Consider the following 13,478-nt stretch of genomic DNA (forward strand, 5'->3'; position numbering starts at 1 on the left):
TTGATTAGTTGGTCTTGGATAAATCAAGCACTAGGCAAAAAAGAAAACACAGAAATCTATAATTGTGCAGGGGTTACTCAAAGTGTCTTCATTCCCGTTCATTTATTCTGGAGGAAGTTGGTGGTATGCTTCCATGAAACACCACTAAGGAATCACTTCTGCAGAGGTCTGCTATCCATTCACACAGATGTTAGTGAAGTATTCCATTTGCAGTATCTCATAAGGGATTTTTAGAGAAGTCTCTCACTGACTGTTCTACAAATTCCAGTAACGGAAACACAGCAGCAAATTTTCCACTTAAACAGTAGAGCCATACAGTGTCATTAGAGAAGGAACACCGTCAAAATATGACCAATTTCAGCTCTGTGGTTTCAGATCAATATAGCAAGTCTTTAAGGAAGGGATAAGACTCCTTGAAAGACTACATTTTATCTTTGCAGATGGGACAAGGAGGATAAAAAAATAAGAAAAAAAATTAAAATCAATACACGAGAGATTGTTTTCCAGCATGTTATGAAATGTTATCATCTTACAAGCAATTCTGCATGTCTTTTCTGTTACCAGCACCATTTACAGTATGCTATTCTCCTTATCTGATTTTATTTAACTTACTGCTGAGTAAGCAGTATTCAAGCTGCTCACAGGAAAAAGCCATGGTAGTGTCAAAGCAAGTTAAATTCTTGATATAGCCAGAAAGCTCCCAAGGCTGACAGATTGCTGTTTATTTAAGGAATAGAATAATAACAAATTCATCCATATATATATTAAATACAAGAAAGTCTTGAATCATATGATTATGAGGTATTGTGTGGAAATTATATATACTCTCCCTGAGACAATCAGTCTTTTAAATACACACTCTCTCCTTTGAAATGCTAGTATAATGATACTAATTCTAATTCATCTAAAAAGTGACTAACTCTGTAAGGTTTTATTTCAATGCCTACTGAACACAGTTATTTAAACAATTAACAATTCACATAGACTAACAATTAAAAGTTAAAAAGATTTCAGGAAATCCTTCCACCCCAATCATAAATGTTCTCCCAGCACTACCATGGGTGCAGGACTCCAACTGCTCTATATACTCTGTGTGATGTACAATGTAACAACTAGCATAGAGAAGTCTCATAAACGTGTTTTGTAGTAACTGCAGGACAACAAAAATCATGATAAGACTGTTGCTTAAATCCACATCATAAAAGCAGCACTTCAGAAATATGCAAGTCAGCTGTGGAAAAAGTACCTGAGCAGAGCCATACTTAGTCAAATTTATAGAGAGGCTTAGTCAAACTCAAGAGAGGCTGCAGTAGCCTGCAGTGCTCATGAAAACCTGCACCTTGTACCTTTAAACAGGGCAAGGGAGACCAAGGTGACAAAGATATCAATATGACCTTCTATCCATAGATAAATTTCTCAAATTTGCATTAAGAAATTCCAAGTTGTAAATGAAGTATACATACAGACAGTGGATTCTTGTACATATACAAGTTTGTAATGTCATATACCTGCAATATACCTGTGAAGGTATCAAATGGTATCATTTCTCTATTAGAGTGGTCCCTAAAGATATTTTTTTAAAATTACTTTCCATCTGAAATACAAAAACTTTAGAATTCATTTTTTTCCCCCCACATAGAAGCTACATAGTTATATCCTTGGAAGTCCACAGACAGGGAGAGCAGAGGCAGAAGCATTACTAACAATTGCATGCTTGATGGCCTACAGCAGCCCACACCATTAGCACTAACCTTCCCACCCTGTCATCTCCCGTATTTCTATGAATCATCATAAGACCCTACAGACTCAACCTTCTCCCTGCTTCAAGTATGGACTCTTCAAAGGATGTGGGAAAATTACTTTCCCCAACAGACTGCTTTATATGATTGTTACTCCATGTTACAAGGCTGCCCTTTATAAGTCTGTAAAAGTTGTGCTGTTCAGTCAGTGGTTCACAAATTAACCTGTAAAATGGCAAAAAGCTCAATAAAAAAAAAAGTGTTCTTGATTCTAACATCACAGCCAAGGCTCACAAAGCATAAAATGGAAAATTTCAGATCAAAAAGGAAGCAGGGATAAACCTAAAAAAATAATTGTCCTCAAATAATTAAGGGTTTTTTCCCCACAAATTGCTTAAACCACAAATTATTTGCTCTGAAACCAACCCAAACACTCAAAATCTGTGTAAGTGTCTCCCTGGGACCAGACAAGGACACATATACAAGACATTAAGCAACTGCATGCTGTACAAGATGGAATACGGGAATGTAATGTATGCTAAAATCTTGATACATAGAATACGTAGAATAAACCAGGTTGGAAGAGACCTTCAAGATCATTGCCTCCAACCCATCAACCAATCCAACACCACCCAAACAACTAACCCATGGCACAAAGCACCCCATCAAGTCTTCTCCTGAAAACCTCCAGTGATGGCGACTCCACCACCTCCCCAGGCAGCCCATTCCAATGGGCAATCACTCTTTCTGTATAGAACTTTTTCCTAACATCCAGCCTGAACCTCCCCTGGCACCACAAAATGCTCTATATTAAATAACACAGGAAAATTATTGAAGGTGCTAGTGAGATTACATAAGACAAGAAGTTTAGTCAAGTTTAAAATCAATGCATTTCTGATCCCTAAATATCACAGGGTTTTTAGCTCCACAAATTAAAAAGAATAAACCCTTTTTATGGTTTTGTATCTCTATGTGGTTAACCCTTATCAGTTGGTAAAGCTTTAAGCTGCTTGCCTGATACATATTTTTGAGGTCTAGACACTTTTCTATAGAGAAGCTAAATATTGTTGCCAATTTAGGTCACTCTTTAGTTGTAGAACCGGATTTAGCAAATGTTGAAGGGCTAACAGAATTTGTGAAGAGTTTGTAGATACATAATTCCATCAAGGGCAGAAAACTCAGCCAAATCAATTTCTGGCTATCAAAGAAATTTTTTTTCCTCTTGCATACCAGTTATGTCTAGACTGCCTTAAGATGTAGGAACAAACACTCTATTTCACATTGCTGCTGCTATATGAATACTTGACAGATTTTGTTGTTTTAAGTGTCAAGTTGTCAGATATTTAGTAGTTTTGTTCGTACTTACAAAGCACATGATGTAAGTGTGATTTCTATTTCTGTATTGTTTTAAGGTGGCACAACAATAAGGAGCCTGAAAAAAGTTTACCATTTTCCAACATTCATTCTTGAAAACTAGTATTTCAGTCTCAGTTAACATTTTTCTCATTATCTCCAGTAAAACAAATATTTTGTATGCAAGTTTTACAGCATCAGTTGAAGTAATTTAAGTTTATTACATCCCATTACTTTTAACTGCAACCTTGGCACAAGCTTCCACAAGTCAAAAACTGTATGTATTTAAAACTTACACATAATCATCCCTAGTGATCCTGGAAAATACAGAAATGGTCATTTAGTTTCTAAGGCTTTTATTCTATGGCTTAGAACAACAACAAAACCAAAACAGTATCTTTGTTTCTCCATACTTCTTTTTTTCTTTAAACAGGGTATGCGAGTAATTCATCATCTATTTTTCCTTCCTAATTCTCATAGTATGACTGCCTTGCATTCTGAACTATGCAATTACACATAAGCAGGCAATAAAAATCACTAGAAACAATGCTTTGGGTTGCTCCATGACCACAAATGTTTAGAAAAATGCTCCCACAAACATGTTCGCAAGACCATGTTTTTCAGAGTATGGTTTGGAAAGCTCAGACAGGAAAACCAGAAGAGGATATATATAAATGTTTTACTATTTATTGTTTCTTTCTGTTAAACCACTACCTCAGTTTTATGTTGTTTTTTCACATCAGAAAGAAGGGTTGAAGAGTATTGTAGAAGGTAAATGACAAAGAATCAGACTGTAAAGCTTGAGCAAAGCCAGCCTTGAAAATAAGCATATCCCCCAATACTCTCTTCACTTTTATTAATACCAACCACACTGTTAGTTCACAAAAGTTGCACTGATCACACATCTCTTTTACTGCTCATTTCCCCTCTTCAAAAGTTCATCTTTGATAGTCTCATCTAAGGTTGACCACGTGCTTACAAGATAAATTTGCCTTTAGGCCAAATTAATTTAACATGTCTCATGAATAACTAAGAAGTCTGACAAATATCCTCTACTGATTTTTTTCTGGGGTGGCTGTCCTTTCCTGTCCAGAAGCAAACATATGCCATCTCTGCAGTTCAATGCCCAAAGCATTAAACTAACCAAAAACCAAGCGTGGTATAACTTCATGCTCCATGCTCCAATCTCTGCTGGCAGAGGAGCTGTGTGTACCTCTGGTTACCACCCTGGCTACCAATGGAGGAATATTCTCCCCCACAGGAGGACTGGGCACATTGTTGGAGAAACAAAATTTTATGTGCCCACAGCCAGCTTTGACTGCTCATCTGTTGGGTCTTGTGACTCCTCAAGTCCTCCTGGACCTTTCATAGCTTGACAGCACTTTTACCTCATTAAGCACTGCAAAATCTCTCCTCAAAATTCAAAACTTTGGAATAAAAGTTGCTCCAACTGAATTCCATGGAAAAGCTTTTACATAAATGTAACTGCTTTGGCCACTGCACAATTTCAAAGATAAAATTCAAGTTTGCACCAGCCATGACAGACTACGAACACTGCTACATTAAAATGCAAGCTTACACAGGTATTTCTAGTAATTCAGCCTTTGCTTTTCGCTCACAAAGCTGTTTGTGAGGCAGTTTACGGACCAGCCTAAATACTACTAGCCTACTAGAAAGCAAGATGTTCTGGTACTTCTCCTAGCAGAAAACACAGACTACTGCATATACATTAAACACAGTCTACATCCCTAATTTGAAAGTATAAGTTAAGCAGTGAGCCAGAAATTTTCTATTTTTTTTTAACCACATGATAAAGAAAGAAAACAATGAACACTCCTGCTGAAGACAACAAGTCCTGCTAGAACAGTGGTGCTACTGCAAGTTAATTTGCCTAAAACTCAGTTTAAACAGATTGAATTATTCTTAAAGGGTCAAACTATAGACATCCAATATTCCCAAAGGCACTAACTTGATTAACAGAAAGCATTTCAGTGCTATGGTCATCTGAGCACAGCTCATAGAACAATGTATAGAATATTTTACCAGGAAAATAACTTTTTGTCACTTTGAAGAGCACATGCTCCTGAAGATTTATTGACAAATGCTGAAATGTTGAAAAATCTTTACTCCAAAGTTGTCAGTGGGAGTGAAGCTGAAACAGGATTCTAGGAAGCACTTAATTCAACACCAGGATACAAAATTTCTGACATAACTACTTTGTTTACAAAACCACAGATCCTCATGCACGGTATTTTGTGTACCAAGTACAAAACCACAACTTCAGAAAGTGATCACACAGTTGTACTCAAGAGCATTTGGGTCAGATTTTGGAAAGAATCTAAAATTTGAAATTGGATCTCCCAAGAAGTTATTTCCTCATTTCACATCTGTCAATACTAAAGACGACAATATCGGAGGCTGCTATGGTTAGTTCTAGAGGCACATTTTAGTCTATTTAATGGGTTAGAATAAGATCCATTGATTTTCACACGCTACTTTTGGACTTCATTCCCTTTTACTCTAAATTAGTAAATCCCTCTCAGAACTTGAGAAATCCTTTGTTCAGAATCAAAGTTCACTCTGATATCATACAATAAATTGCTGATTGGTGTTTTGAATATTAAAATCCATTGCAAATGCCACATTCTGCAAAAAGAGACTTCCGCTACTGCAAAATCTCCTCCAAAGCCCCCCAATCAATATAAAAAAATGCAAATACTTCAAAGAAAACACAGTTATGCTACACAAGCAAGCTTTCTGGATATGTCCAACAATAACATATCCAGAAAGGAAGGGAACAGAAATATTGAAAATATGCAGGGAAAAGACTCAGGGGATAAAAAAAAGTTAGCTGGATTTCCCTCTCCACTCTGCAGAATGTGACAGGAACAAACAATCTCTATTCAGTTTCCCCTTCATGTTCTCAACAGCCTTTTTGCACCTTTTTCAAAGTGAAATTAAATGTTACTGCCATTCAATCTGGTGCCCAAGAAAGACCAGTCCTATAATACAACATCGGAAAATACAGACAATGAGGATGAGGAATACATACATGCATTATATTTATACTTATTATAGTCATAAACATTATGAATGTATATATTCTTTACCCTGTGTATTTTTATTCATTTTAAAAATGTAAAACAGAAGAGTAAAAAAATCTATTCTGAGAAAGAAATGGGGAAGAAGTGGGGAAGATCTGCATTTTGATTTAAGGAATTTAGGATCCCATCCCCACACTCTTTACAGTTTTAAAGCAATTATGCACAAGGTTTGCATAAACACTTCAAAATCATCAAAAGGTGTTTTATCAAAACAGCACTTAAGTTTTACATATGTTTCAACACAAATTAGTATTCAGAATTAAACAGCAAGTTGATTTAAAAAAAAAAAAAAAAACACACCAAAACTTTGTCAGCTATCATTTTAAACGCCACACAGACATATGGAGTGGATGGAAGGTAGGCAGGCAAAGACTGGGCTGAAGTGATAGATAGCTTCTTTCCAAATACTTTTTGTAATTTAATTATCTTATTAATTCTCTCGGTGCCCTAGATTCCCAGCTACTCATGATGAATTTTATCACTACTGGAAAGCCTGAATAATAATTACTACAGCAGTGATGTTATTGGAACCACAGTGAAACAAGGATATTCCAAAGTAAGGCAAACAATAATACACTGAATACTAGAAAATAAAAATATGTGGATGTAGCTGGGCTTCCTGCAGACACATTTGCAACCAATACCTCTATGTTAAAGATATGCTCTTAATTTATAGCCATAAAATCTAAACTACAGCAATGAAAAAATTACTTTGAAACAAACAGACACTCAGTATGAAGCCAGACCATGACACTCAAGGGCACATCCTGTAATAACACAGATGTTCCAATAGTCAGCATATTCCTGACACAAAAATATACACATACGCAACATGAATGCTTCCACAAGTATTGAGAATTTATGCCTTTAGTGAAGTGCCTGGGCATGCCAACTGTAATCAGCACTGGCAGCAATTTTAGTATAGGCTGACAGGAATGCCAAACAGAGAGACTTCGCTCTCCAAAACCTTCAAGTGGAGAAGAGTTGGGAAGTGAATGAAGAACCAACCAACTTAATTCCAGGAAGGAAAGAGGTTGGCTTTTCTCCTCCAAGCAACTGAAGACTACTGTGAATGTCACCTTCAAGACACTGGACTCTGAACACAACTCCATGGGGCCAAAAGTTTTTAGGAAATGGGCAAATCTATTGACAGGCTTGAGCATCACACAAAGAGGTTTGGAGAGGATACTGCCTGTTCCTCATCTAGATAGCAAGTAGGCCAGATTGTGGGTAAGGGTCTGTACATATTTACAAAAGGTTGCAGCCAGCTGGCCAAATTTCAGATGCTTCTCTCAACACTGAGCTCCTTGCACTCAGTCTTTTACCTTTTAGCAGTTCATTTAGGTTTCTACAGCTTGATGAGCTAATATTTCAGATCTCTAAACAGATAAAGAGCACCACATTTCAAGCAAAGAACTTACCACTATTTTAATAGTACTTTGACAAGGTTAAAAACCACCTCAGGTAAGTAACCAAAAGGACAAATTTGAGAAAATTACATAAAGAGACTGTATTTTGAGCCAATCAAGTGCTAATATGTGGAGGATTCCATATGCAAAAGCCATCTATTTTCTGAAGAGGAGCAAGAATCTGAGGGAATGTATTCATTATTAGAAGACAAGTCTGGCCAGAATAAGTCTAACAGTGAGTGATTCATGGTTGCCAGACAGTAGATATGGAAATAGCTTGTTCATGAACTTTTCAAATGTCCCTAACTTCAATTGCCAGAGGCAATACAAAGCTGTGCAAAAAAAAAAAGAATCCAGCTGCAAATATCTTAGTTTTCTGAAATAAGGAAGGAAAAAGCCTCCTAAGATTTATTTCACTTCAGATGTACATAATAAACTGGAAAGTAATAGTTTACATGTTATGCTGACTTCAAAGTTTAACTAGTTTAGCAAGAACTGGTTTGGGCTCTTTTAAAAATAAATAAACACTATTTTTCTCTGTGATTATACACACATATACGTATATAAAATGCACATCCAGTCAACTTGAACTTAATGGAGCATTTGCAGGTCTCTATTTTTGTTACTGTTTTGAACCAGTTCCTTCGATAATAAATTCCAGTGATAACTAAAACAACCAACCAAACAAAAAACCACCACCACACAACACCAAACAAAAAAGGGTCATGACTTCCAGTCATTCAGTTTCAAAGGCATATTGCAGACATGCACATGCTAGTTACTTTCACCATGATTAGAAGCAGAAAATACACAACAAAGGTAGCACTGGCATGGCATTATGCCATGTCGTTGTTTCAGTTCCTTTATCACAGAGTAAATAAAGGCATTAAAAGCATCTTTTTCTGATTTCCAGTAGTGCTACCACTTTTTCTTTTTCAGTACCAAGCACATTACTGAAACCTGCCAGGTATTTCATTATTGAAACAACCCAATCTCCCTTCCTACATAGAAAAAAAAAAACAAAACATGGAAGAAGAGAACCTAGAACTCCCTTAAAGGCTCTCAGCCTTGAATTAATTCCCTACCTCAGAGCTACCATTATCAAGTATGTACTATTGCATTAATTCACACAAAAAAGAATAAATCATAACACTTGCATTTTTTGGCTACTCAACAGGCCTTTTCTATCTTAACTGCTGATTGTAATTGTGGCTCTTTTCCAGGATTTCCCTGGAGTATGATATTCTAAGTCTTTGTACCCTTCAACTTAAATGTGTGTTAAAAACTGACTTATAGATATGTACTGGCCCAAACCTGACCTTTTCCGATGGAGAATCCAGAAAGATGCAGTACCTTACCAGATGATTACCTCATCCACTACACTCCATGGCTGGCAGGACTAGAGGCATATGCTTTATCTCATTTCCAAAGTCCATTTAATCTTTCAGAACTACTCTCCAAATATCTCTAACAAAAATATGCCCATGCTATGTAACTCTTCAGAACAGCATCTGCTATTAGAAGTGAAGGCACATCACTAATTCTCAAACCTATTTCACTAAAAGCATGAGGCCTGCAAACTGGGTTACAACAACACTAAAGTTTCTCTTGTGCAGCCTTACAGAAAAGGAAAGAAACTGTGCCTCATATTTCCACTGTTAAAAACAGTGTTGGAGTGCCAGCAAAAAGGGGCGAGGCCAAGCCTTAGAACCCATTAGCAAGTCTGAACTGCCTTCATATGCACTTGGGAACATGCAGAGTTCAGTACTAACCAAAATTCAGACACTAACAATTTCATAGAAAATGCAACAACAGCAGCTGCAACATTTATTCCCCAAATGCCATAAATATAAAAATCCCAAACAGTAACATTATACATAAAGAAAAATTGATAGAATTGTTCTATATCACACTTCAATGGGAAGTACAAGCATAGTATGGGAGAGCTTTTAAAATTTATTGAGAAAGTATCTGGAACAGTTGCAGGCATGGTGAAGGGAAATGGCAAGGGGGAACTAAACAAAAGAGTATGATAAAATCAGCAAGGTAAAGTGGAAGAATGTTTAACATAGCAGGAGATATACTGAGGAAGTAGCATTAAAACTCTTATTTCAGGAAACCTGCCACATAAGAAAACAGCTTCTGAAAAAATGCCTCAGGCTACTCAGCAGAAAATAATAACTACTGGGCAACAGCACTGTATTTAAAAGAAATGCTAGTAAATGATTTGCATAGCTGCATGCAACCTAAACTGCCAACAATCACAAGCTACTCTTTGAAAATGAATTTCAGGTATAAATAATATACTAAGGAACCAAGCATGTTATATTATGAGGGACAATTTAAGAAGTTTTCTGAGGGATTTTCAAAATGAAAGAAATATAAAATGTCTATTATTTAAACATCCAGAGGGAAAGAAAAAAAAAAAAGTCTTACAATTCTAGAAAGTATAAGATTTAATCATTGGATAGTGAAACCATTTATCTTCAAAGGAACACTGCCTTCTTGGGTACCTGCACAGTGCAAGGACCATAGATGCTGGGAAACTACCTTAAAAAAAAAAATAATTTAATCTGTCAATCAATCATCAATTAACTTTTCCTGCTTGGCCTTAGGAAAAGAACCTTAGCCTTCCAAATTATTTACATCTTTTTAGGAAATAATTTTATAATCTAACAGTTCTATATGATGAATTAACAGAATTAACCAGTAAGTTTATCACTAAACAGAAGAAATACTCCCTCAGTACAGCTAATCAGTGTTTCAACCTGATCTGAAGCAATCATCCGAAACAGTAAAAAAGTTGCTCAGTCTTTGCTCTCAGTATATTATGTTACTCGGACATGAACTGTACTCAAAATCCAATATATTACTATCACTAATCAGCTAGAAAGTAGCAGTATTACTTCACTTCCACCCCACTGGAGTATAATCCTTCCCCATCTACTATCCTCACCTTCTCAAATCAATCCTACAATCTCTTTCTTGAATGAGGTACCGTCTTCCCCCAACCTTGAAGTGCTTCTAGTAGTTGCTGTTGTAAAATAAACAGAAGGAGCAGAACTCATACAAACTTCCCTCTTGCCTTCCTTCTCTTCACCAGTGCACTCCAAAACGTTGAGGAGAGAAGAGATGGATAGATTACTTTCAGCTGCATCAATTCTTTTGTGCAGCTCACCATTAACACTAATAGGAATGCAGGAGATAGCACAGTACTCATATAATGCTAGGTCAGTTTAAACCAGGTGCAGAGCTGCATCCATCTGACTTCCAAAAAGCAAAGATGGTGATCAGGTATTATTTCTGTTCCAGGAATGATATTGCAATCGCAACATTTGCCTTTCATATGCAATATTCTCTATTAGGCTGTGCATTGCTAGAGCTTAATGGGCAAGTACCTACACCAGGCTTAAATAAAACATAATATTAAGGTACTCACTGGCAACTAGGGACAAATTAGTCCGGAAAGAATGCCAATTTAGCTGCCCTTGCATGTAAACTTGAAAATATGGAAGATTAATAGCTCTATACTCAAATCTCAACAAAAAAGTACTTTAAACTGGATTCCAACTTGGTTCTGCTTGTGACTACACCATTACAAACTATTTGTGAAGTGCTGAAGAAGTCCAACAGCTGCAGAGAAGTTACAATTAATATTTTGGGTTTCTTCGGGGTTTTGTTGTTGTTGGGTCTTTTAATTAAGGAGTTATCTTTCATATGATAAAGAAACCCACCAGTTTACAAATGTCTTTTTAAATTGTATCAGGGCTGTAATAATCTCATTGCAGGAGGAAAAAAGAAAGACAAAACAAACAAACAAAAAGCCACAACAAAATAAAAAAGGCATTAGCATTTGTGATGGTCATTTACTTCTACTTCCTGTGCTACTCAACTTAGAAAAGTTTCCCAGAGTGACTGGGTTTTACCTATGTCAAGTGTTACAGAAAGAAAGACATTTCCATTCCTTCTTTTCCCTAGTAACGTGATCCAATTTCATGTCATGTCATAAGATGCTGAATTGACATTAACACCCCCCACCCAACTGTTCAGTACAGAATCAGGAGTTACTCATATGTGAAGAAACTAGATAAAACCCTTTCTATCAAAAAGCATATCTGAGTATTTTTAGAACTACTGATAAGAATGCAAAATTATTTTGTTTGCTGTCAAATCCAAAGTCATTTGGTTTTCCTAGGCAGAGCCTAATTCTTGCAATCACGTTCCAAGATGACAGTTTATGATACATATCGATGCAAACACATAGCATAGTTCAAAACCAAGTACCCAAACAACATGCAATGCCACTAACATAAAGTGCCCACTGAAACAGAACTGAAAGACCAAAATAACTACTTTGTTGTTATCATCAAATCATTGCCTCTTCACAGACACACTCTCATGAACCTCACACTTTTGAGGGACAAGAAGAATGACTGGAATTCAAGTGCATTAGGCTAACTAATTACTTTGATTTGGAGAAAACTGTTCTCCATATTATAGCTCAGTAGACATATCACCAAACATGACGGTAAAAACATTTCTGTCATGAAACCTTAACATTTGCTAGTCACAAAATACATACCAAACACATAAAATGGGAGAGACTCAGAGAGCTGGCAGCTTTTTAATAAAGCTACTCTCACATTAAAAAAAAACACGTGTTCAAAGTTGTTGCAGAAAGCCATTTTGCCCCTCCTCAAACAGGTTTTAGAGAATCACTACTAAATTCCCCACAAAGCACATCTTTCCATCACACTTTCAATAAACTTAACAATAGGTTTCCCTCAAGAAATACAATCAGCAGAACAATAATTATATTCGTGTCCCAGAGCAGTCTGAGTTGTGTATTTTAATCCTATAAATATGTAACTTGACAATGTCTACTGCATATACATTAAGAAGGAAGAGAAAGTTTTACCAGCAAAACTCTTACTTCTCACATACATTATGTTAATCTTTTCCTGGCAGGAGGTGGATTTTGCTGAAGTAACATACATTGTCAGCAACAGAGAGACTGAAGCCACAAATATCAACCAGTTTAAAACAGACAGATACAAAGTTCCATTGAACCTTGCATGCTATGTTAACATCTGCTTGAATTATACTCCAGTCATTCCATTTCTTCTTCAAATTTTTCTGTAGTTATTGAGACCCTGCAAAAATTATGCCTCCATTATAATTAGCACAAACTTTCAGTTGAAAAATATGCAGAAAAGGAGCATTCTGTAACTCAAGCTATCAACAACTATCATTTCCAGGGTTCTAATCTCTAACATCCAGTTCAGAATGCACAAAATGGAAAAGAAATGCTGAGAAGTAAAATCCCAGTGGCATTTATACGGCTCAACATTAAGTTTATGCTGACTGGCTCTGTTAGAAGCTCACTGTTAAACTTTCCACATCACTCAAAGTCCACTTCAAGTTTTAAAATCAGTAGGATCATGACATGTGCATGTTGCTTTCTATAAAGTTGAAAGATTCACAGTCTAAATATCTTAGCACAGCCAAATAAGAAAACAAATCAACGTTTGTAAACCAGCTTCTGCACTTGTATACACCAGAAGTCTCAGTGCTCTGTTTTCAGACTTCTATCCACGACTATGTTCAGAATGGTATTTTGTCACATCCCTGGAGCTCTTAAGTAATGTAAAATCTACACAACGTCTGCAGCCTTAAATATAACAGAAAGTGTTGCCTACCAGGCAGTTATTACTTCAAGGAAGATCTCTTAAGGCACAAAAAGCAAATCTTACCGTTTTCAACTTCATAATTTTTGCAACTACAGATCTGTAACAGTCTAGGGAATAATCACACTCAGTAAACTGCAGAAAGTAACACCTTACATTCAATGGCAGTAAAACAGATTACCCATT

The 13,478-nt window shown here is 36.3% G+C and overlaps 1 protein-coding gene across 2 annotated transcripts in view; it reads right to left on the reverse strand.

Annotated features, from left to right (window-relative positions):
- HS2ST1 (heparan sulfate 2-O-sulfotransferase 1) overlaps positions 1–13,478 on the reverse strand; it is a 78,075-nt gene that overhangs the window by 63,522 nt on the left and 1,075 nt on the right. The window lies entirely within an intron of this gene.

This window comes from Dryobates pubescens, chromosome 11, assembly GCF_014839835.1.
Source record: "Dryobates pubescens isolate bDryPub1 chromosome 11, bDryPub1.pri, whole genome shotgun sequence".
NCBI classification, from domain to species: domain Eukaryota; kingdom Metazoa; phylum Chordata; class Aves; order Piciformes; family Picidae; genus Dryobates; species Dryobates pubescens.